We start from the raw sequence: 22762 nt of genomic DNA on the forward strand, positions 1-22762 counted from the left end.
TCATCGGAAACGAACTGAGATTTTTGCTGCTGCCGCTGCAGCATTTAGTGGGTTGCACCCGTAGGTGACCTCATCATGCACAGCCATTGCCTTCTCCTCTAAGCGGAAATGAAATCCAATAAAACTTAAGTCAGATATTTTCATATTTCAGTTAGTTCAGGAAAAAAGGTATGTGTTTCTCTTGGAAAAGCAAAACCAAAGAGGCTGACATATTTTAAACAGCTTCAGTAGCTCTGAAGATTTCTTCTCACGGTTCACGTTTTGTTGTTTACCAAGAAGTGAGCCCAGAAGGCACAACCCTCCTTAGAATAATAGAATTGTAGGGTTGGAAGGGACCCTGACAATCATCTAGTCCAACCCTCTGCAATACAGGAATATGCAGTGTTCCATATGGGGATCGTATGAGAGCACCCTAATTAACCCTCAATTTAGGTAAACTCAGCGAGAACATCATCACAGTGTTGCAAAGGCCATACAGGGCTGTAGTTCAGTGGGAGAGCAATTGCATTCTGTTGGGTGCAGTGAAGGGTTAACCTTCTGTGTCTCGAGGCTGAGAGGAGGCGCTTACAAGGGAAGTAAGCCAGGACGTGATGAAAGCAGCTTGGAATGCTGTGAGCTGAGTGAAAAGTGAAAGCAGTTTTGTTGCGTAGCTGCAAACAGGGGGAGAAGATGCAGCTTAAATCAGATGGAAGTTCTTGTTTGTAAATATGCTACTTTTGAGCAAATAAAGTGATATCAGGACAGAAGAAATGTGTGGGACTTGATTACTGCTCTTTCAAACACACGACCGCTGTGCAACTTTGCTATCTGCTAATTGCTTTACGACCGCCTGAAAGCCACCCTGCGTAAACAGAAGCTACAGAGGCTCCCAGGGGAAGCGTAGCTGGGCGCCGAACAATAAAGCAATAAATCTACCTAACACATTCCATGCAGATGGTCCCACATTGTGTCCCTATCTCCAGGTACGGATGGGAATGTCACCTGCCTGGAACTCTAGAGAGCCACCTCCAGTTAGTGGAAAAAATACTGACACCCAGTGATTTGACTTGGTATGTAGCAGCTTCCTTTGCCCTGTATGGGAAGTGACACTGCTACAATCCAGTATAGGGGGTTATATAATATTGGGGACTTGCTTGTTTGTCTCAAATCTGTTCTGCCACTTAAATCTTGCTGCCACTTATCTCCTCCTCTCAACCTTTCTGAGACAAACGGCTGCCCTTATATAGGCCAGAGCACTGGATTGCCTTTGGGAGTTTAATACCTGTAATGCAGGTCATTGGCCTGTGATCTGCCTTAACCTCTCTTGGATGTGTGCAGCCTTAACTCTGTGCTTCCCAAGTGCCTCAGAACGGTCTTCTTGCAGCCACAAATATTCCTCTGCCCTGCTCTCTCACCTTTCTGGTATGTACTTTAGATATTGCCAAAGACGGATAGGATGCTTGTCTTTTCAAGCAATTGTCGTTGTTATTCATAATTTTACAGCACTTTTCAAAGTGTTTACAATTCTCAGCCTCATCTGTGAATGGATGATCCAGAGAAGGTATACCTTGATATCCTGGCGACCAATAAAAATGTGAAAGGAAAGGAAGGAAAGAAAGAAAGAAAGAAAGAAAGAAAGAAAGAAAGAAAGAGAGAGAGAGAGAGAAAAAGTGCTCACACCCCAAATCACACCTTGTATATTATGGAATTATCTTTTTATTGATGTTGATCAGATCTTCAGATTGCAGAATGCTACTGCCTACAGTATATTTTATGATGAACCTGTCTATCCATGTTTTTCTATGGTCATTTTTTCTCTGCGTCAAACCATTACATTTATCCTGTTTTAAATGCTCTGAATTTTTTATCCATCCTACAGCATTATTATTCATTCTTCTTTCTCCTTCCTGTCAGAATTGTGCTTTTGTGGATCTGATAAGTGAAGGGGGAGGAATATGCAGCTTAATTTTCAGTTAGATGCTTGCAATCCAAAGCCTCATTAATGGTCCTTTCCTTGGTAAAAAAATAATAATAATGAATGCTGTTCTAACAGTTAGCATGTTGTTCCCTTGTCTCTTTGCCTGCCCGGTATTCTTCACCTCTGCTGCCTTTTCTTTCACTAATGGTATTATCTCACACTGTAGAATGTGCTGAAACAAACAGCCTTGTCCTTCACTGTTTTATTCCCTTCAATCCATCATCTGTAATGTAATGTTCCACACACTTAGTTTTTTGACTCTCCTTAATCTATTGCTTTAAATGGTAAACACTTACTTTTGGAACAGCTCTCCCATCATATATCTGCTTTGATCGCACCGTATACCTAACCAATGTGTCACACAGGGATGACCAGACAGGTTTAGGGAAAATAAAAGAACTACTCTGAGCTGAGGCCCAAACATAAAACTTTTACAAGGTCAGGATATACAGTATCCTTATGCCTCTTCCTCACCGTCACACAGAGCCTTCCTCTCATTTTGAGATTTAGCACCTTTGGCAACCTCATTAGGATATTCTGATGACTTGAAATCACATGGGCTTTGGGACTTCATAGGGCACAGAGAGGGAACAATATATTCTGGATGGCAATGTCTCAGCAAAGTCCCAGAACATGTGTTAGCTGAAATATATTGGCAGTACATCTTTGCACAGCATACATAATTAAATAAGAGCTCACCTCTCCGCATAAAATCTTGGGGGCTACTACCTCTTCGTCCTAAAAATCCACATTGAAATGGATATTTTGTGACGCATTCGTAATTTAGAATTGTGCGTCCGTCCTGGTAGGATACAAAATTTGCAGGTTAGAAACAGAGGAATTGACAAGATATTCAAAAGTCCAGAATCCCAAACCTACCGATCTGTGATAAGTGACTGAGGCTGAGAAGCATATAAAGCATATTTAAAGCACATCTTGCCCACAAAGAATCCTGAGAACTGTACTTTGTTAAGGGTGCTGGGAATTGTAGCTCTGTGAGGGGGATACTACTTATCCCTTGAATCTTGGGGGGGGGGGGGAGATGTGCTCCAAAGTTCTCTAAATGTATGGCATGTACATGGGTTTTGTGGTATGTACCAGTGGGTTGCTTACTGCAGCTACAACAGCCTCCTTACATTTACATTATTTGTAGTGTATTTCCATGCCTGATTCCAGCTGTGATCTACCTAATAAGAGAAAAATTGAGGCCAAATATATGTATTTATTTGCTTGCATTTCCCACTGACATCTGGGTGGCTGCTGTGAGAACAGGATGCTAGACCAGATGGGCCATTGGCCTGATTCACAGGCTCTTCTTATTTTCTTATTTATTCAATCACACTTATATGCCCATCTTTCCATTCTCCTCCAATAATCTTATTCTCACAATAACTCTCTTCCTCTTTCAACAAGCCTTTTTAAGAGGAGAAACCTCCTCCAGTCTACATCTGTACTGGAATTCCTGTTAAGCTGTTTTTGGTATTTTACTATATGTTGATTCCAACCATCTCGTCCTCTGTCGTCCCCTTCTCTTTGTGCCCTCCATCTTTCCCAACATCAGGGTCTTTTCCAAGGAGTCTTCTCTTCTCATGAGGTGGCCAAAGTATTGGAGCCTCAGCTTCCAGATCTGTCCTTCCAGTGAGCACTCAGGGCTGATTTCCTTCAAGAATGAATAGGTTTGATCTTCTTGCAGTCCATGGGACTCTCAAGAGTCTCCTCCAGCACCATATTTCAAAAGCATCAATTCTTCAGCAATCAGCCTTCTTTATGGTCCAGCTCTCACTTCCATACATCACTACTGGGGAAACCATAGCTTTAACTATACGGATGGTTGGACAGTGTTCTCGAAGCCACTAACATGAGTTTGACCAAACTGTGGGAGGCAGTGGAAGACAGGAGTGCCTGGCGTGCTCTGGTCTATGGGGTGATGAAGAGTCAGACACGACTAAACAACAACAACAACAACAACAACAACAAAATTTGTTGTTTACCACCCTGGGCATATTTGGGAGGAAGGGTAGGATATAAAATTAATTTATAAATAAAATAAACCCTGTGAGGAGTTTAAGCTGGTCTGAGGTCTCCTAATGAACTTCATGACTGAGTGCCTCAGTGTTCCCCATTCTCAGTGTACGCTATAACCAGATCAGCTCACCTGTTCTCCTCAGGCCTGCAAGGGGAAGGTACAAAATCACACCCATTCGCCCTAGATCATATGCAAATGTTCCCTTTTTCTAAGATACCTTATCTTTGATGCTGACATTATCAGTTGAAGAATTGTTGAAATACCCCCCCCCACACACACACAATTAAAAAAAACCACCCTCAGTAGCATAAGAAAGGAAATCTCTACATTTGTTCACATTTGAGCTGGTTATTGATTGATACCAAGGCTCCTGAACACTTGAAATTAAATTAAGAAATTGCTGATCTGAATGCTATTTTTCTAATGGCAGCACTGTTTTAAGAAAGCCTTTTTGACAGAGTTCCACATCGCAGCAGTCCAATTACAATGTCTAAGGTCCAATAATAAATAATTGGCTACAAAACTGCCTCGGAATAATTAAAGACAAAATCCCCAATCCAGCAAGGGTAATTCATGCAAGACTTGGTGGGGTGATCCCAGCTGGGCCGGTTTCCCTTGGAAATGTTAACTTAAATCCTACAAGGGATTTCAGAATTGCTGCTTACCCACATGGGGCAGATGCAGGGCAGCAATGAGGATAGGGCAGCAGAGATGTACTAGTGAGAGGAGCAGATTTGTGGTAGGTGCCCAGCTGATGGAACCATGTGGTCCTTACCTTGCCACTGCTCCATCCTGGTCCCATCCACATAAGCAGCAGGAGATGTCAGGAGGGCAGCTGCTCCTATGCTACTTAGTGGTTTCAGTCATCCACCCACTCAATCCTGATGCATTGTGTCATCACAGGAAAAAAAACGTTATAAAGTGTAGCCTCTGCTAACTTTCCTTGACATAGATCTTGGCCTTGGCATTCTCAGTAGTATCACTTGGCTCTACCTCTTGGTCAATGGTCTTGCTAGTGTGGGTCTTCACCCCAGTTCTACACCCCAGTTCTCAGACAAAGGACCAAGTTCTCAGACAATGGACAGACTCCTTATGGAGTCTGAGTTATGGCCCAGCAGTTCTGGGAAGTTTCTCTTCGGAGAAGAAAAGGCAAAGTTTCCACTGAGAATGGTCAAGCCCTTGGATGTGTCTAACATAGCTGTTTTGGATTGTAACCAATGTTAATAACAATAACACAGAATACAATCAGGGAAGAAGGCTGCTGGAAATAGAAATAATTTAATGAAGTAAAGAGATTCTTTCCCCTACCCAAATCCCGCTGTCTGTGACATTTAACTGCATACCGATCCAGATAATTAAATGAAACAACCTTTCCCGATGAGAAGGCTAATTTTATTAATGAAAGCACATTTTATTTAGAGGAATCCGAAGGACTCTGAGGATCCCCCATTGGTTTGGAAACATCAGTCCTATAGGAAGCAAGTGCAAATTGAACAAAGTGATTCCACATCTCATCACTCTCTTGAAATTGTTTTGAAATGTAATGAGGGCTACTCTAAAGATGACAAGGGCAGACAGTTCCCTTCCTGAAATCCACCATGGGCTTGATACGCAGCACTCAAGATGTGACATATGCCTTTGATAGCTTTTCGCAGAAGCCACTGTGCATCACTGGAGCCGCTTTAAAGATCTTGCAAGGGGAGCAGGAAATAACCATTATTCAAGAAGATAAAAGTTTGGCAACAAGTAGATACACAAAGCAACTCATTCCAGGTATTTTATCATTATACTTTCCCACACAATAAATCAAATAAATATTTGGAGTCAACATGGGCATTTCAATCTGGTTGATTTCAGCTGAACATACTCCTAATAAGGCATCATTCACTCACACATGTGGCAGAAATGTCTCATTATTTTCATGCCAGCCTTCCCCAAACATGTACCCCCCAAACACCTGGGGGACCCAGCTCCCATCTGCTGCTGCCAGCATGGCTATTGGAGGGCACCAGATTGGGAAAGGCTGTTTTATGCAGTCATTTTGGAGGCCATATACATAACTATGACTAGGTGAATCAGAGGTACACAGGTATAAGCTCAACTATTTCCATAAGGTGGACATAGGAAACGGCCTTATACTGAGTCAGACCAAGGGTCCATCTAGCTTTGTATTGTCTGTAGTGACTGGCTACCCAGTCTGAAGGCACTAAGTGGAGATTGTTGGACTCCAGCAAGGAAATGTATATGTGTATTCCTGGTGCACATGGTGGAACTATCTCCACACGTTGGCAAGCACGTGAAGCTGAAGATGGTTGTGCATGGAGGGAATTTAGCAGTGCCACTGCAAATATGAAACAAAGCTTATTATGTCTGGAAACTCACCCAAAAGCCTAATCTTATGCTGTTGTGAGGTCATCTTGGCAGCAGCTGCACCCAAGGGCCAGCCTACATGGGATGGGCTGTGGCACAGAGAGCAGAGAAGAGGCATCCCTGAAAACAATGTGGAGGCAACTTACACAAATGGAACTCCTGTTCATGGAGTTTGAGGGGGGATGCCCCATTCCCTCTCACCTGTGCCACATCCCATCCCATTCATCAGGCTCCTTTGAACCATCTGAGGATCCTCTTCAGAGATGGGGGTCATGAGGAAAGATTGGGGAAGTGAGCTTCCACCAGCCCCATCGTGCATGCATTTCTTTGGATCCCACCAAATATCCCTTCTCAGTAGGTCACCACACAAGTGCACTAAACAAACAGAAAATGGGTGAGACTGTCCCTTCTGGCCAGACATCATGCAACCTGTGGCAACATTTCCCCGATTCAATGTGAGCAGTTGCATGTGTGCAGGTTGGCTCTGGGTACAACCAGAACTCCAATTGCACTGGCTTCCTAATTGCATGAGGATCTATGCATAAGCCTCCTCCCTTTTTCATAAATCATGCCAAATGCGTGGATATTGCATATTTTCTTGAAAGCTGCTAGAAGACCCATATGATGGAAAGCGGGAAGTCATCATCATCATCATCATCATCGGCAGCTAGCAGGCCTTGCAATACCTGAGGCAGAGCCAGTATGCATTGCATATTAAGTGCACTTGTGGGGTATCCATCTATACCACTTCATGAACTAAGGACATAAGAACATTACATAACTAACTTATCTAAAAACACGTACACAATACCTGCAACCAATATTCTCAGCAGCGAGAGAGAAAAGGCAGCGATTGAATTTAAACCCCTGGTTGTCATTTAGATCACTTAGTCACAATACAGGGCAAATACTTCATTCTCTACCCCCCAAATGGTTAATTATGAATAATGCATAAAGTCTCTAAAATAGACTCTGTTTGCAGAACAGCTGTGAAAAAGGACAGAAGAAATTTATTGAATAAATTATTCCTTGTGAATTATTTGTTTAGCTCTAATTAGTAGGAAGGAACCAGCTGTTTTTATGCTTATTGTACTTGTATTTTATGCCAAAACGTGGTTTATTTGTTTTGCATGCAACGTAGAGTGAGATGCCCTGTTTGTCTCTGCACCCTGCTGTTCCTTGTCAGCGTGAGACCATCCTGGAGGGGAAGATTGTCTGGCAGCCAAAGCAAGGCTCCTGTTCTAAAGAGCTGAAACTTCAAAATGGATTCTGTGCCAGGGGTACCCAATGTAGTGCCCTCCAAAAGTTAGCATAAGGAACGGTTGGGTGTTATGAATGTTGTGCTTCTCCTCTTCACCTCCATGTTCCACCTGTGGAACACTCCTTTGCTCATATCTGCCAGATATGGCAAGTCATTAACGCTCCTGTAGGACATCTGGCTTACGCAGAAACAGAAGATAGGACCAAGTCTTTCAACTCTACTGTTTCTCACTCTGCTGGCCCATCAGTCTCACCACTAGAGCAAGTGAATGGCATTATCTGTTGCCTATCTGGAAAAGAGCCTTCTGTCCATCCATAATATGCCTCCATCTTTGCTGGGCAGACATAAAACCTGTCATACCACACAGTTGTATGAACTGGTACTGTCAAATCACCAGGTATTGTAGCTTTTGCCTTCAGCTTTTGAAGCAGATAAGTAAATTCAAGTTTATCATCACAAAATGATATGATTATATCAATGATGACGATTCCTGTGATTTGTTTTGGAAACAGCCAGCTGCTATTTTGATACAAGATGATGGACTGAACTGCTTGAAAATGCACTGCTTTGGTCTGACTATATTGTCACCCAAGTTGTCATGCTTGTTCCTGAGATTGAGAAATGGTGCTTGGTCTATGCCTGGATACTGTAAGGTGCCATTTTGAATCAAGATGGCAGACTAGACCTTCAATACTGCGCTGACACCTTTGAAGTTATCACTACCAAATTTGACATGATGTTTCCTGAGACAGAGGAGTGACACATGTTACAGAGGAGCAGACTACGTCAGTGGACGGGAAGACAGAGCAGGGGAATCTGGGTCTGCCTGGGGTCATGGCACCCCAACCTCCTCTGCAAAGCCCAGAGGGTCCCTGCACAGAATCAGAGGGGGAAGCAGAGTCCAGAGGGGTGCAAGTACTAAAAGGTGCAAATGCGCAGTCAGCTGCCAGATGTTGGAGTGCTGACTTGAAGTACAATGACCCCTTGGGAGTAAGTGGTTCCAACTCTTCAGGCAATCCAGAGCAGCTATGCTCTGGATAGAGTTCTGAATGCTTCACATTGGATCAGTGGCCTAGCTGATGACAGAACTTTTCTGAGTTTTGCCCTTAAACTGTGCCCGGGCCTTGCTATCCAGTCTGTTTTGAACATTTCAAGGCATTGACTTATTGTCAGAGCACAGTGAGGTAAGAGCACAAATGAATACAGATGTCATCCAAGCACTTTCTTATTTGATATTTTGAATTTGTCTGCTGACTCAAAACCTGTGAGGATATGTATTGCAGACATATTTGTGAGCACCATGGAGTAGATCAGTGGCAGTATTACAGAAAACAATGGACTTCATTCCTGTGGATATCCATTTTTATTATACCGTGCAACATCCTCTAATGTTTGAACACTGGATTTAAATCACTCAGTGCATTAATTAAATTTCTATACCACCCTTCATCCGAGGCTCACAGGGCGGTTCACAATATAAAAGCACAAACATAATAACACAGCAAAAAACAAAAACAATACCCCCCACACACCTACACAGTTTAAAAGGCCATGGATTGTTAATTAGCCAAAGACCTTGGAGAAGAGGAATATTTTTGTCTGCACCTAAATATATGTAAGGTAGAGCATTCCACAAATGGGGAACCACCTCAGAAAAGGCTTCTTCTTGCTTTGCCACCCTCCATACCTCTCGTGGAAGAGGCACACAAAGAGGGCTTTAGATGAAGGTTGAACAGTGTGAGTCATTTGATAAGGAGAATTTTTGTCAGTTTTCCAAAAAACAACAATCCTTATTTCTGAAGTCAGGATAAGGAAGGTTCAGAGAAAGAGAAAGAGTGCACAAAAATAGTTAACTCAAATACTTCCTGTATTCCTGTTACACATTTATCCAATGAAGGGATCAGTTTTAACCTCTTGATCCCACTGATGTGCAACGCATACTAGCTTCATACACTTACTCCCACAACTCATATCAGCATCATATCTCAGCATCAGATGAGCAAAACATATATCAGTTTCATGTGCTTGCTCTCACAACCTCAGTCTTGGCCCAACTACATTAATGCAAATAGTTAGAGAGAAAGAACCTGTTTTTGTATAACGTAAGATATTACAGTGCTAAACTCCTTATGTATTATTTAATTTGCTCGAAGTTTGTTTCGTGACCTAGGGCATTCATCAGAAAACTTTGTACTCCAGGTTGATAATGATTGTTCAGCAGTCCCTTCATTGTAAATTATGCTTGTTATGTATTTAATGCCATGTAGGCTACTTAGCGTGGCCTTGGCCTAGTGCCCCAGGTATAAATGATCTACTTTAATCCCTTCTATGCACAGTGATGTCATAAGTTCCTGCTTCTTATTCACGACGGTGCAATAAATTAGACACAGGAGAAAAAGACATATATATATATTTGTCTGCGTACTGAATCAATCTGTAATCCTGAAATAAATGGATAATGAAAATTTGGATTCATCACTGCTGAATCATGAACGTATTTCAGACCCCAATCCCTGCCTTGCCTACAATTGTACCTCCTGTTTCTCCCTCCAGCCCCCAACTCCTAAAGGCAACAAGGCGCTAAATAAGGATTTTAATAAATCAGAAGAAGCAGATGGATGCACAAAGCACTTTGCTAAACTAAAAGAATTGTACGGGCTGTAAATTAAATGTTTATTAGTGGGCCTATCTGCCAAGATTTCTGAATAGCACTCTTGCGCTCATGAACTGTCGCTACATAAAGCAGCTGCATTAGCTCTCAAGGACTTTCCTAAAAATTCAAGGTTGTGCGAAACTAACCTGGAGAATGATTGCTTGTCCAGATGTGATAACAGACACTAGCAGAACAAAAATGACAGTTTGATTCACATATAAATATAAGTCGGTCTTGGATGTCTGGCTTCCTCTTCCTACCCTCTTTTTTTTTGGTGCTCAGGCGAGATAGATGTCTTTTAAAAAAGCATCAGTGGTGAATGTTCTGTCAGTTTCAAAGGTCAGCCATTGCAAGGGATCAGCAGAAACATAGTTGTACATGGAGCTTGATGGAAGGACTGAAGAGTGATTTCATTAGTCTTGCTCATTTGTTAGAAGTTTGCTCCTCTGATTGTTCTCGAAAATTAGGATGCTTGGCAAAAAATAATTTGCAATGCACTGAAAGTCTGAAGAGAATTTGGGGTGCAACATTTTATGTATTCATTTACATTTTTAACTTACAGTAGACTATAACAAAATCCATGATTGGGCTCAAAAGAGCAGAAATCCTCAACAGACTTGCCTTGCCAGTACAATTTCTATTCCCCCTGTCCTGCTTTGAACAGGTGATCTCTAAGTTGTATCACAAACTATTGCCATGTTTCCTGGAGTGGAGGTGGGCGGCTCTTCAAGAAAACTAAGTCCCCACCATGCTGTCCACTACTGAAAGAGAGTTTTGCTTGAAGTGCCTCAGGAACAACAGATGTTGACTTTGGACCCCAAGAAGATTGCCCAGAAGGTAACATAGTCTTGACAAAAACCAAATCTACAATATGAGAGGTAATAATTTTGACTTTCCTTACAGCAGAGACAAGGAACCATTTTTTTGGTCATGATGTCACGCACACTGGGTACCCATAACCTGGGGGCCAAGTTGGCTCCCCTAGGCTGGGTGAAGGTTCCTGCTTCAGCAGAAGTTGAATTAGATGGGCCTTTTAGGCCCATTCCAGCTATATGAGTCTATGAATAAAAGGCATTTCCTCGAAATAGAATCATTCATCAGCTTTCAACTGTGCTGAGCCCCAAGAGACTACCTAGTTTCAAACAATATAGGCATACAATCTTGAACTCAACTGCATGCTTCTAAATGAGATCAACAGTAGTGATCTTAGTTCACATTCATTTCAGTAAGCATGGTGTGCTGTATTTCTTGATGAATTGTACCCCTAGTGCACAAGAACTTTGTGAAGAGTCTTGTAAAATTATATAACAAGGACATTTTATTTTATAGGGGGCCTTTATAACAAAATGTGTTTTGCTGCAAAGTGTTAGATTTAATTCCTGGCTATGTCAAACATATTCAGCATGCTCTTTTGGAAAGATTTTACTCATGGTGTCATGTATAGAAAGAGGCTTGTTATTTAAGAAACATTATGCGTAAGTTACAAACATTTATTATCGTCAGGCCTATATTTTAGGGTGAAATAGACCTCCCTTAGACTTTAGGGAGATAAAAAAAAATGTGATAGAAGACTCGTGGGATGGTTGACATCCATTTCTAAGAGAGTTTAATCAGAATACTTAGGAAAACGAGAAAATGTTTAGTTTTAGGACTCTTTCAATTCAGAAAAACACTAATCCGCTTATCCCTGTGAAATTCTATTATTTGTGACAATGTAATATACCAAAGCAACTGCATAATATCATAAATGCATTTCTTTGTGACACTATTATTATACAAATGGGAATATTGGTGACATTCAGACTCTACTTGGATGCCTTTCAACCTGTGAAAGCATCTTGAATAGCAATTGTAGTTAACTTGCAGATGTTTTAACTCCTTCTTCTCATCAGAAAAACAGCAGCTATTGAAATAAGGAAAACACAAAGTGTAGGCCCATGCTTTTGTGTGATAAGGGCTGTGCCTGGTGTTTAGTAACCAACAAACAGAAAACTTCAAAGTGGTACTCAAAGAGTTGATTATTATAGAACAGACTTGAAAGATGATGGAACTGCTGGATTTATAACCCAATCCTTGGAGTTTGGGTTTTTCTTTCATTTCTATGATTGATGAGGAGGATGGGAGGCTTATTGAGACAGCTGATGTTCTTGAAGGTTCACAAAAGAAATGGCTTAAGTCATAGGGCATAAAAGACAGCTCTTAAAAATAGCACATTCTTCTCAGGAAGTTTCAAAAGATCTCTAGCAAGACATCAAACTTACATGAGATACAAATTCTATATTCCATGATGCAACTAATAGAAAATGGAAGTCTTGGCCAAACGATGAGAACAAAAGGGAACACAAACTTTGATGAAAGAAATGCAAACTGACAATAAGGGGTGCAAAAAATATAAATAATCAAGAAGCACATTGTTAAAAACATAAAGACCACCACCACCAACAAAATATTTAAACACATTGGAAGCAGGAAGCCAGCTATGGAAGTGGTTGGACCATTGGACAAAAAGTGAGTCGGAGTTTTGCTAAAGGAGGAAAATAAGATTGCAAGGGGCTAGGGCCCTGGGAGCATTCTGGGGAGAGGTGAGGCATGGTTCCCAGTCCCGTCTCTCTCCCCAGGTGACTTACCCTTGCTGACTTCGCGGGGGGTGCGAATGTCAGAGCTGTCCCCGTGCGGGGTCAGTTAGTGCTACCAATGCCTAAGCAACCACTCACATTGCTGTAATTTGAATAAAGTTGTGGACAAAATTATGCCAAAAACCTTAAACAAAAATTAAGTGTCAATTGTGTTTTTCTTTGGGGGGGTGTCTTGGGGACCTCGACGCGCAACTGGGGAGAAAATGTGAGAGGGATGGCATGATAGAGGTGCATAAGAGAAAGCAGGCAGAGAGACATTTTCCTCCCTCTCTTCTAATCTAAGAAATTGGGGCCATCCAATGAAGCTGTATAGTCGAAGATTCAGAACAGAGAAAAGAAAAAGAAAACATTTCTTCACACAATGCATAGTTTAGACTGTGGGATTTAATTCCACAAGATGCAGTGATGGCCACCAACTTGCATAGCTTTAAAAGAGGATTAGACAAATTCATGGAGAATGGGGCTATCAGTGGCTACTAGCAACTGATGCTCTGCTTGCGCTGTCAGAAGCAGGATGCATCTGAAAAACAGTTGCTGGCAATCACAAGTGAGGAAAGTATCATTGTACTAAAGTCTTGCTTATAGACTTCCCGTAGGCATCTTTTCAGCTACTGTTGGAACACGATGCTAGACAAAATAAGTTGGCAGGGCAATCTAAGATAGGCAGAAAATACCCGTATTCAGGTTCATCCAAATCCTATGCATGCTTATGCATAACTGAGTTCTAAGTATGATTGAGTTCAATGGTACTTAGCCCCAAGTAAGAGTGCAGAGAATTGCAGCTTTACTTCTGAAGGCTATTTGTATCAGAAATTCAGATTTGCCCAGGCAGGCGCATTATGTGACCCATGGGAGCAGCAAAATAACCAGACTGTACAACAGTGATGGGATAAAATCAGGCCAATTCTTTACTGACAGCATCAGGCAGGGCAAGGGTTGGCATGGCATTGGGTCACAGGATCAGTTCATCATTCCACAAGCCCCATGTTGATGGAATTGATCCGCTGGGTTTAGATCGCTCCAAACCTGTGCGACAGGAGTCGGCCAGTGTTGAACCTTGCCGTGGTACAAGCCAAGGAGGCAAGGTCTCACCAGGGTGCAGATACCAACCAGGCAGATACCAAACCCATGCTTGGGTTTGTCATGGTCAATTCTCCCTTCAGGCCCCTTATGTTGATCCTGCCCAATGCCATTTCCGCCCTCATACAAACAACACTATTCTGCCTAACAAAGATGTAATTTCACTGAGGGAAAGGCCAGGGGGAGGTGCAGGAAATCCAACCAAGTAGCACTCAGGTTAAGAGGAAAAAAAAATCCTTTCCTGCTCAGTGAAGGCTCTAACCCGAGGGCAGGCGGGCAGGAAGCTCTCAAAGCAAAATGGCTGTGAGCTCCAGGGAAAGCTTATATAGATAGGCTTTCCCCTCCCCTTTTCAGCAAGGGCTCATTTTTCCCATGAGCCCATCACACAGAGAAGATACCGGGCAAAACTTTGCCCAGTATTTTGCTGCAATCTATGGGCCACAGCACCGCTGGGCGAAGTCGGCCCGTGCTTATTGGGCACGGAACGGGGCTTACAATGACATCCATTGTCTCTTCTTATTTGTCTTGAACACACACAAAATGAACCAGCCAAGTGGTTTTAAGCATAAGTGAACGAAGGAAACAGTTTTTTAAAGAAAGGTTTCTATTTGTCAAATTTAGCTCATTTAAGAGGACAGCAGCAGCTCATGAGGTTATTCTCTGGAGGCTGCCACTATCATTGCTGAGCAGCAGTGTGTGGAAGAAAGCAGCCAGCATCTTCTTCCGAAAGCACATCAGAAAGTGGAAGCAGAGACACAGCATGTTAGTGTTCTGTAAATATATAGTCTGGTAAGACTGCTGGATGAAAGTATATAGGAAACTAGGTTTATTACACGTGGCAAACAAAGCCATTCTGAGTATGTGGCCAAGATTGTTGTAGAATAGCCTTCCCAGAGAGATTTATCTGGTGACTTCTTTATGGTCATTCTGGTGCTAGAAAATCCTTTTTTTATATAATTCTCTAAGGCCACTGTATCTATGTTGCAGACCTCCCAAATGTCTCTATTTTCCAGGGATGTCCCTGATTTAGAGAAGCTATCCCAGATTCTGATTTGGTCCTGGAAGGTCCCACTTTTCCTTAGGATGTCCTTTTTTTCATTGGAGAAATGTTGGAGGGTATGGAGTTATCTGACCCCTGAGCTGTCTGAAGGCAATCCTGTATAGGGAATGGTTTTTTAATGTTTTATTATGTTTTTATATGTGTTGGAAGCTGCCCAGAGTGGCTGGGGCAACCCAGTAAGATGTGTGGGGTATAAATAGTAAAATTATCATTATGGAATGAGATGTCCATATTTTCTTCAGAAAAATGTTGGAGGGTATGATGTGCAATTGCTTACTTATCTGTTTGGCTCCACAGAACCTTCAGTGTAGAGTTCCATGGGTTTAGTATTATCACTCACATTGTTAAACATCTACATGAAACTACTAAGTGGGGCCATTCAGAGTTTTGGAGTACAACGTTGTCAGCAATATGCTGGTGACACACAGCTCTGCTTTCCCTTTACATCTGCAAGTGTGGCAGTAGATGTTCAAGATAAAAGTCTTATCTTGGTAATGGACTGGATGAGAACCAACAAACTGAAGCTTAATCCAGACAAGACTGAGGCATTATTAGTGGGTGGTTCCCTAGACCAGATGGATGGAAAGTGGCCTGCTCTTGAGAGTGTTACACTCCCTTTGAAGAAATAGGTACATATCTTGGGGATACTTCTGGCTCCATCCGTGTCACTTGATGCTCTAGTGAACTTGGTGGCATAAAGTGTCTTCCATCAACTTTGGCGGGTCGCCCTGCTATGTCCCTATCTAGTTTAACTTCTTTTGTTTACTGTCCTCTAAGTTAGATTACTGCAGTGTGTTTGAAGACTGTTTATAAACTGCAGCTAGTGCACAATTTGGTGGCTAGGTTGCTCACTGGAGCAAGAAGATTTAAGCACCTAAAACCCAACCTGGCCTGACTGCATTGGCTACCAATTAGTTTCCAGGCCCAATGCTGGTTTTGACCTTATGCCTCCCAGGACCCCAATACCTCAAGGGCTCCCTCTCCCCATATGAACTGGCTGAGATCCAGCAATAATCATCTGAAGCCCTTCTCCAGGAGGTTTAGACAATGGTAACACACGAACAGGCCTTGTGCTATGCTCTCTGCAAAAAGGCTTTCCTGACACCATCATTACATATCTTTAGGCTCCAGGCAAATACATTCCTTTTCTGCCAGGTCTTTGGCTTTTAATTATACATGGCCTCCTTTGGTCGGTGGGATGTTTTAATCCTACCTTTTAAAAATATGAATGTGTTTTAGATTTTTTTACGCTTTGGTTTTAAAACATGTCACTTAGTTTTGTATGCTGCATGGGGTTGCACTGCCCAAAAGGTGACTAAGAAGTTTAAGAAGTAATAACAATTAATAGCATGTTATCATTTTAGGTTGGGTAGCTGCCGAAAGAACAATGCTTTGAGGCAGCATTCTGTAAATTTGGTAAATAACAGCAACAACCGCAGTAATAATTCTCAGTCAAAGAACAGCAGAAATGCAGTTAATTAAGAACATAAGAAGAGTCCTGCTGGATGAGATGAAAAGCCTGATTTAGTTCAGCATCCCATTTCCCAGAGTGGCCAGCTAGCTACATTTTGTGTCAGTGCCTTTTAAAGCATCAATTGATTCTCCACAAGACATTCATTTTTAATTAGACTTTCATTATTGCAAATGTTTTGGTCTTCAGAGTGATTCAGATAACATCAAGGGTACCCAAGAGTACCAAGTGTTCTCATTAGCCCTTGATCCATAGCCTATCCCAACTTTTACTTTCCTATAGCTGCTTCACAATAGCCCCTTTCAGATGTTTACTTATCATCCAAGGGTTAAACGTGTGCAGAGGGCTGGGAATGGGCATTGCAAGCCCTGCTCCTAATGTCTACCAGTGTTGGGCTCCTTTCAGACCTCGACACATTGAGGATAAAGAACTGAAGATGGCTTCGGCACACATCCAACTGAACACTCTTAGAAATCTCTGCACTTGAACCATGAACTTATTAGGATGGCTAAACTTAAGGGTACCTTTAAACACTTTCAGTTGTATGGAGAAACTACTCTCAGATCCTTGTGCTCAGTGACCATTAGCCATGCTGGCTGTGGTTCATGGGAGTTGGAGTCCAGTGTCATTAATTCCTGTATCGCAAGGGGTTGGACTAGATGACTCTCATGGTCCCTTCCAATTCTACAATTCTCTGATTCTGTGTGTCTTCTGGCAGGAATCACATTGGCTACCCCAGTTTAGGGGCATGTTCTTACTGGCCCCTGTCATTAAGCAAAATCAGCACATGACAGACAGGTACAAAAGACTCCAATATTTCCAGGTGATGCATATTACTAAATTATAAGTCTTCTTCTCCGCTAGTGTCATGCCTCCAGATGAGATATTATTTGCCTTTCTAGCAAACCTGAAACTGTTAAGAACATGTAAAGTTGGATGCAAAACTACCAGACAGAGCAAGCATAGCAATATAACTTTATATGGGCAGCACAATTCTATTCCCAGAATTGGAAAAATTAAATGAATACCATAAATAAAACTTACTAGACAGTCAAAGTTAATGATGTTACACTCAAACATCCTTGCAATGCTGATTGTTTAAATATAGTTATAACAAGATCTGGGAAATTTGCCAAACATTAGTAATTTTCCAAAAGCCATAACCGAATTCAATTGCATGTTTAATAAAAGATGCAGTGCATTCCTTCTGCTGTACGAAATATCGATTTTAGAAGAGTCCCACACTTGCAGCTTTTATCTCATTCAACAGATCTCACTGAAATCAATCACAGATAGGTAGCCGTGTTGGTCTGCCATAGTCAAAATAAAAAAAATCCTTCCAGTAGCACCTTTAAGACCAACTAAGTTAGTTCTTGGTATGAGCTTTCGTGTGCAAGCACACGAAATCAATCAGTCATCCTTCCATAAAGAAATGCAGTGCTACATGAAAGGCTCAGTCATATTGGGGTGCCTGTGGGGGGGGGGGGAGAAGGAATTTCTTTCTCCATTCTCTACCTGCAATTGCAAACAGCAGATACACTTCCTTACGCAGGCCAACTACCTAGTTAAAATCTACAAAATATAAGATAAATGTACACAAACATTTTACATGTCCATAACTTTCATTTTCCCATAATGGAGGCAATGACCATATTTTTGTCATTTCAGCAGCTTCAGAATGTGATGTAATATAATGTTTTCCAAAGAAAACAAACAAATCTGCAACTATAACACAGCAGTGGGAGCCTTCATGACCCAGACCTAATCAGAACTAGCAGAAGTCCTCACTTGGCCTGAGAGGCAGTTCCCCCCCCCAAACCACACCCCCATCTGATGTTAAGTGTGGGGCAGAAATAGATGTGACAGCAGGGTGGAAATGGGAAACAGAATTCCACTCCTGTTTGATCCTTGACAAATGGGGAAAGACAGCAACAGGGGCGCCATGTCCCGCTTAACTGCTTGAGGTGAACCAGGAAGTGCCTCTTTGCCCTATTGCTGCCACTGCATCTCTGCCACCACTATGTGCCTGCACCATCCACCACTGCTGGATAACCACCACCACCATTGGTGCCAATTTTGGGCAAGATCCCATTGATTTCTGGTGAGATCTTGCCCCAAACAGCCACAGTCTTGCCCAAAATTGGTGGCAGCGCTTCTTCCGTCACTGGCAGTAGCCTCACCTGCCTCATGGCTGGGCGAGCTCTGGACAGCACCAACCAGCTGAGCTGTGCTAGCAGGAAGCCCTACTCAGGTCAGCTGCTCTAAGGAGTCCCCATCTTTGTAGTGAAGTCATTGGGGTGAACCAGCTGCTCAGTGCTGAGAGCAAGCCCCTTTTAAGGTGCACTGTCAGTGCCAATCAGCTGACAGTGATTCCATTTAAAGTCTGTTTAATTCAAACCATGCTTGTAAATTGACTTCAGTGGGACTCACTTTCAGCACCGATCAGCTGATTGGCACTGACAGTGCACCTTAAAAGGGGCTAGCCCTAAGTGCCAATCAGCTGAACAGCCCTGAGAGTAAGTTACATGATGTCATAATGATGTCAAGTGATTGACAGGTGGATGACACTTTCAAAGTTGGCCTGTGGAAAAGCTGAGGATCTGATCCACAGGCTAGATCCAGTTTCCTATCCATGCTATAAAATGTGATGACATACCAATTATCTTAAACAATGATTCTGTGCTGACCTCCCAGTGACTAAGGGGCCACTGAACAAAGTGGGCCTTACTTACCAGAAAACATGCATTAGATTGCACTGTTATAGACTTCCTGCCCAGTTTTTCCCTCTAAAAAGAAATGACACTGAATTGTCATTTGCCTTGAAAACTGTTGCGGAATGCCTGGTTGTTACAAACACATCCTGTGTTCCATGCATATCCCAGTCCCCCCACCCAAAAAAATGGGCTCCCATTGCCCAAATCATCTGTTTTCCCATGTGGGTACATATGTTATATGTTCCATGATTTGAACAGCTGCAGCACAGATAAAATATCCTGCTTGTGAAAGGTCAGGAGAAAAAACTTCCACCAACCCAGAACTAGAAGCTGAGCTCCAAATAGCAACTCAAATATTTGTTGCTTCTTGCTTTTCTGTTGCTGCAGGTACTTCTAGTACCCATGATGCAGAGCGACAGCAACATTCATCAGTGTAAGTATGCACAAGAACATCTTGACTCCAATTCTATTTTTTTTTATATAAAATATTTATTGAAATTTTCAAAGTGTTACAACATAAAATAAAAGCAAAAGAAAATACAAAATAAAAATAGTTAACAAAGAAAAAGAAAAAAACCCCTTCCAACCATACAAATACAAATTCAAAAATAAGAGAAAAAGACAGAAAAAAAACAAAAATACAATTTAAGAACATTTAAAAACAAATTCATTATTCTCGAATCCTCAACTGTCATTACCTTCTTTCTTTGACCTCCTCCTCCTCCCTTTCTTTGTATCCTAGTTATTAATTATCCCAGCAAATCCTTTCCATATTTCATGATATTCTGTCATTACATTACCCTAAACAGTTTTAATCTTATCTTTCTATAAGAAAATAAACCTTAAAGCTTAAAACTTAAATCTTATCCTTACCAACTTCTCATAACCATAATATTCTTTCATAATTCTTTAAACATCTTTACTAAAGCCGAGTAATTTCATTCCAACATTTTTCTGACATTCATCAATTTTATAAAACAGTTCTAATGGTAGAAAAAAGAAATACAAACAGATCCAATCTTCATCCAACGTCCCTTCCTCCTGGTTCCGGGTTTTGTCAGTCCTTATTATCCCATCGATCTGGCCCATTAACCTGGCAACCTTATATCTGAGGCCCTCAAGTCTCTTCCATGTCCGTTTCGCAGCTCTTCTTCATATTTGTAACTGTATTTTCCCTTGTCTCCTGCTCGTGGTAACTCCAGCTTGGCAATATTTTTAACCCTTCTCGACAGATCAGCCCCTTTTCCGTATTCAGCACTGAATTCCATATGGTATTTAAAAGCATGTTTCAAAGACCCTCCAAAATTAAGAGCCCCCACAATCCCAAACATCTCACGGCCCATTGCCAGATTTGAAAAGTCCAAACATCCCAGCATAGGGGGGGTCAATCCAGCCCCCCATTTCCAAGCCAAACCAAACTTTTTCTTTCCAAATCTGGCTTTTTCCAAGTTCATTTGTCAAATCTGAAAACTCATATTCCTGTTGGGCCTATTCTGTCAGGACACACTCCTGATTTAATTCCTGGGTGGGCTCCACATATTTTCCCATTGTCTGTTCAAAATTTCCCACTGCCTGTTCAAAATTTCTAGTCGAAGTCGTCATCAAATTCACCTTCTCATGTAACTGTTCCAGTAGGGCATTTGTTTTGTAGAAAGCACACAACAAAGCTTCTGAATACATTGTCCTGCAAGGTCAAATGCCTATTCCCACGATTATAATCTGTAAACAGCTGCCGGCTCCCTGGAGTTGGTTACAGTTTCACAGTCTCCCTCTAGGGGGAAAACTTCTATTTGATCTTGCAACAAAGTTTCCCTTTTTGAGATACTTTGTCAATATTTGTTCCTTTGAAATGCGAAGGGAAACAGTGGAATCACTATGTTTCTCTTCTTTTAGTTATCTGTCAAAAACGTTTGTCTCTGGTCAATGAACTTCAAACGTCAGTCCTGACACCCCGCTCCAGGATCAGGACGGAGGAAAGTTGCTTTACTTTAAACTCACTTTAAACAGTCCAAAAAAGATCCCCCTTCTTCTCCTGCTGTCGAAGGGGAGTTCCACAATTTTAAATGATGAAATCCAATCCTTTAAAAGCGATTTTCTGTCAGGAAAAAGCACCAAGGCAAAAGCCAGCTCCAGATGGCTGGAATGCAAAACAGCATATTGTGTTTTGCAGATGTACTGTTGGAGAAAAGGTGGAGCCTATTCTCTGTACTGAGCACCGGATGTTAGCTCAGTGTGTCATATGACCTGTACTGGAAGTACAGGGGAGGAGTGTGAGTCTCTTCTGATGGAGTCTGAAGGGAACAGTCACATTTCTATGTACTGTTGAGTGACAGGAATAAAACATGTAGAAAGGACTCCTGTCTGTCTCATTTCCCCTCCCTGGGGAGAATGCAGGGAGGGAGAGAAGCAGAGAGAAGCAGAGGGTGTGTTTTCCTCACATCTAATGAGGGAAATCGCCGGTTTATGACCTAGCCTGCCGGGAGAAGCAGCGGAGAGGTCATCCAGTATCTTGCTCAATTGCCTCGGGGGAGGCCAGGTACCTCTGCCTGTGAGCTGAAGATATTGACATAGTTTACGTTGTCTTTGCTTTATTCTGTCTACAGAAGAACGGAAGGCTGACTTCCTGTTTAGACCTTCCCGTTCCGTACCAAATTGAAATAGATTTTTAAGCTCCAATTCCTTTCTGCTCGCAAGTCCCCATCTAATGTCCAGTTGTTCAAAGTCTAAGTACTCATGGGTGCTTATTTTAGAGTCCAAATTGTCCCAGGAAAAAGGCAGCGCTCTCCGGCAACGGCTATGTGGCTTCGCTCCACGGAAATAGCAGTTGACTCACAGCACCGCGCCACTTCCCCCTCTTCACTTTGGAGCCCGTTAGTGGGTTCCTTAGCGAGTTGGGGGGGCGCTAAAGGTGCCCGCCGAGTCCCATGGTCACAGGCTTCATCTGCCTGTGATTTTTGAAAGGGTCCCCGCTTCGCCGGAGTGGAGAAGACCCGTTTCCCGCGGAGCTAGTCCCTCCAGTTCAGAGGGAGTCCGCCATTGCCGATGGCGCCACCCCGGAAGTCCATCTTGACTCCAATTCTAATGGTACTTAGTGACAGCAAGCTTAACATTACTGTACAAGGACAAATGACAGTATCTGGACTGGACAAAACATATAAGATTTTATGTGGGAAGAAAAGAAACAATCTACATCTATGACAGTATGGTGCTAATTGTTTCCCTACAACATATATAGTGAAATCTGGAAATGGTTTAGGATTTAGATTGAGCAGTTTGAACTTCAATTTAACAAGAAAAATACACACAGAATAATTATTGAACGTAATAGTGAGCTGCACACACTGTTCCCTAGGGCTTTGTGCAACCTGATTTCTTTTAGCAAAGAAACAGCCCTTGATTCAGCATTGCTTCTCTTTTACCATAAAAAACAACCCCACCAGGTTCTCTGAACACATAACATTTTTCATTTTGTTTCAGATGCCAAAGCTGGAAGAAGCGTTCTGTGTTCACTCAAATGTCCACTTTCAATATTGT

The 22762-nt window shown here is 42.1% G+C and overlaps 2 long non-coding RNA genes across 2 annotated transcripts in view; one reads left to right on the top strand and one right to left on the bottom strand.

Moving 5' to 3' along the window:
• The window catches only part of LOC308462600, a 54548-nt gene extending 32966 nt beyond the window's left edge, over positions 1 to 21582 (top strand). The window contains exon 2 of the long non-coding RNA XR_013979226.1: positions 21498 to 21582. This is a non-coding gene — a long non-coding RNA (uncharacterized lncRNA). The remainder of the gene's footprint in view (positions 1 to 21497) is intronic.
• Positions 1680 to 4906, bottom strand: LOC308473128. Its single transcript, XR_013983924.1, has 3 exons — positions 4759 to 4906; positions 2657 to 2759; positions 1680 to 1911 (listed from the first exon to the last, which is right to left on the bottom strand). It is a non-coding gene; the product is annotated as an uncharacterized lncRNA (long non-coding RNA).
• Positions 21583 to 22762: the final 1180 nt, after the last annotated feature.

This window comes from Podarcis pityusensis (genome assembly GCF_964106645.2).
Source record: "Podarcis pityusensis genome assembly, chromosome: 1".
Classification (NCBI taxonomy): Eukaryota; Metazoa; Chordata; class Lepidosauria; order Squamata; family Lacertidae; genus Podarcis; species Podarcis pityusensis.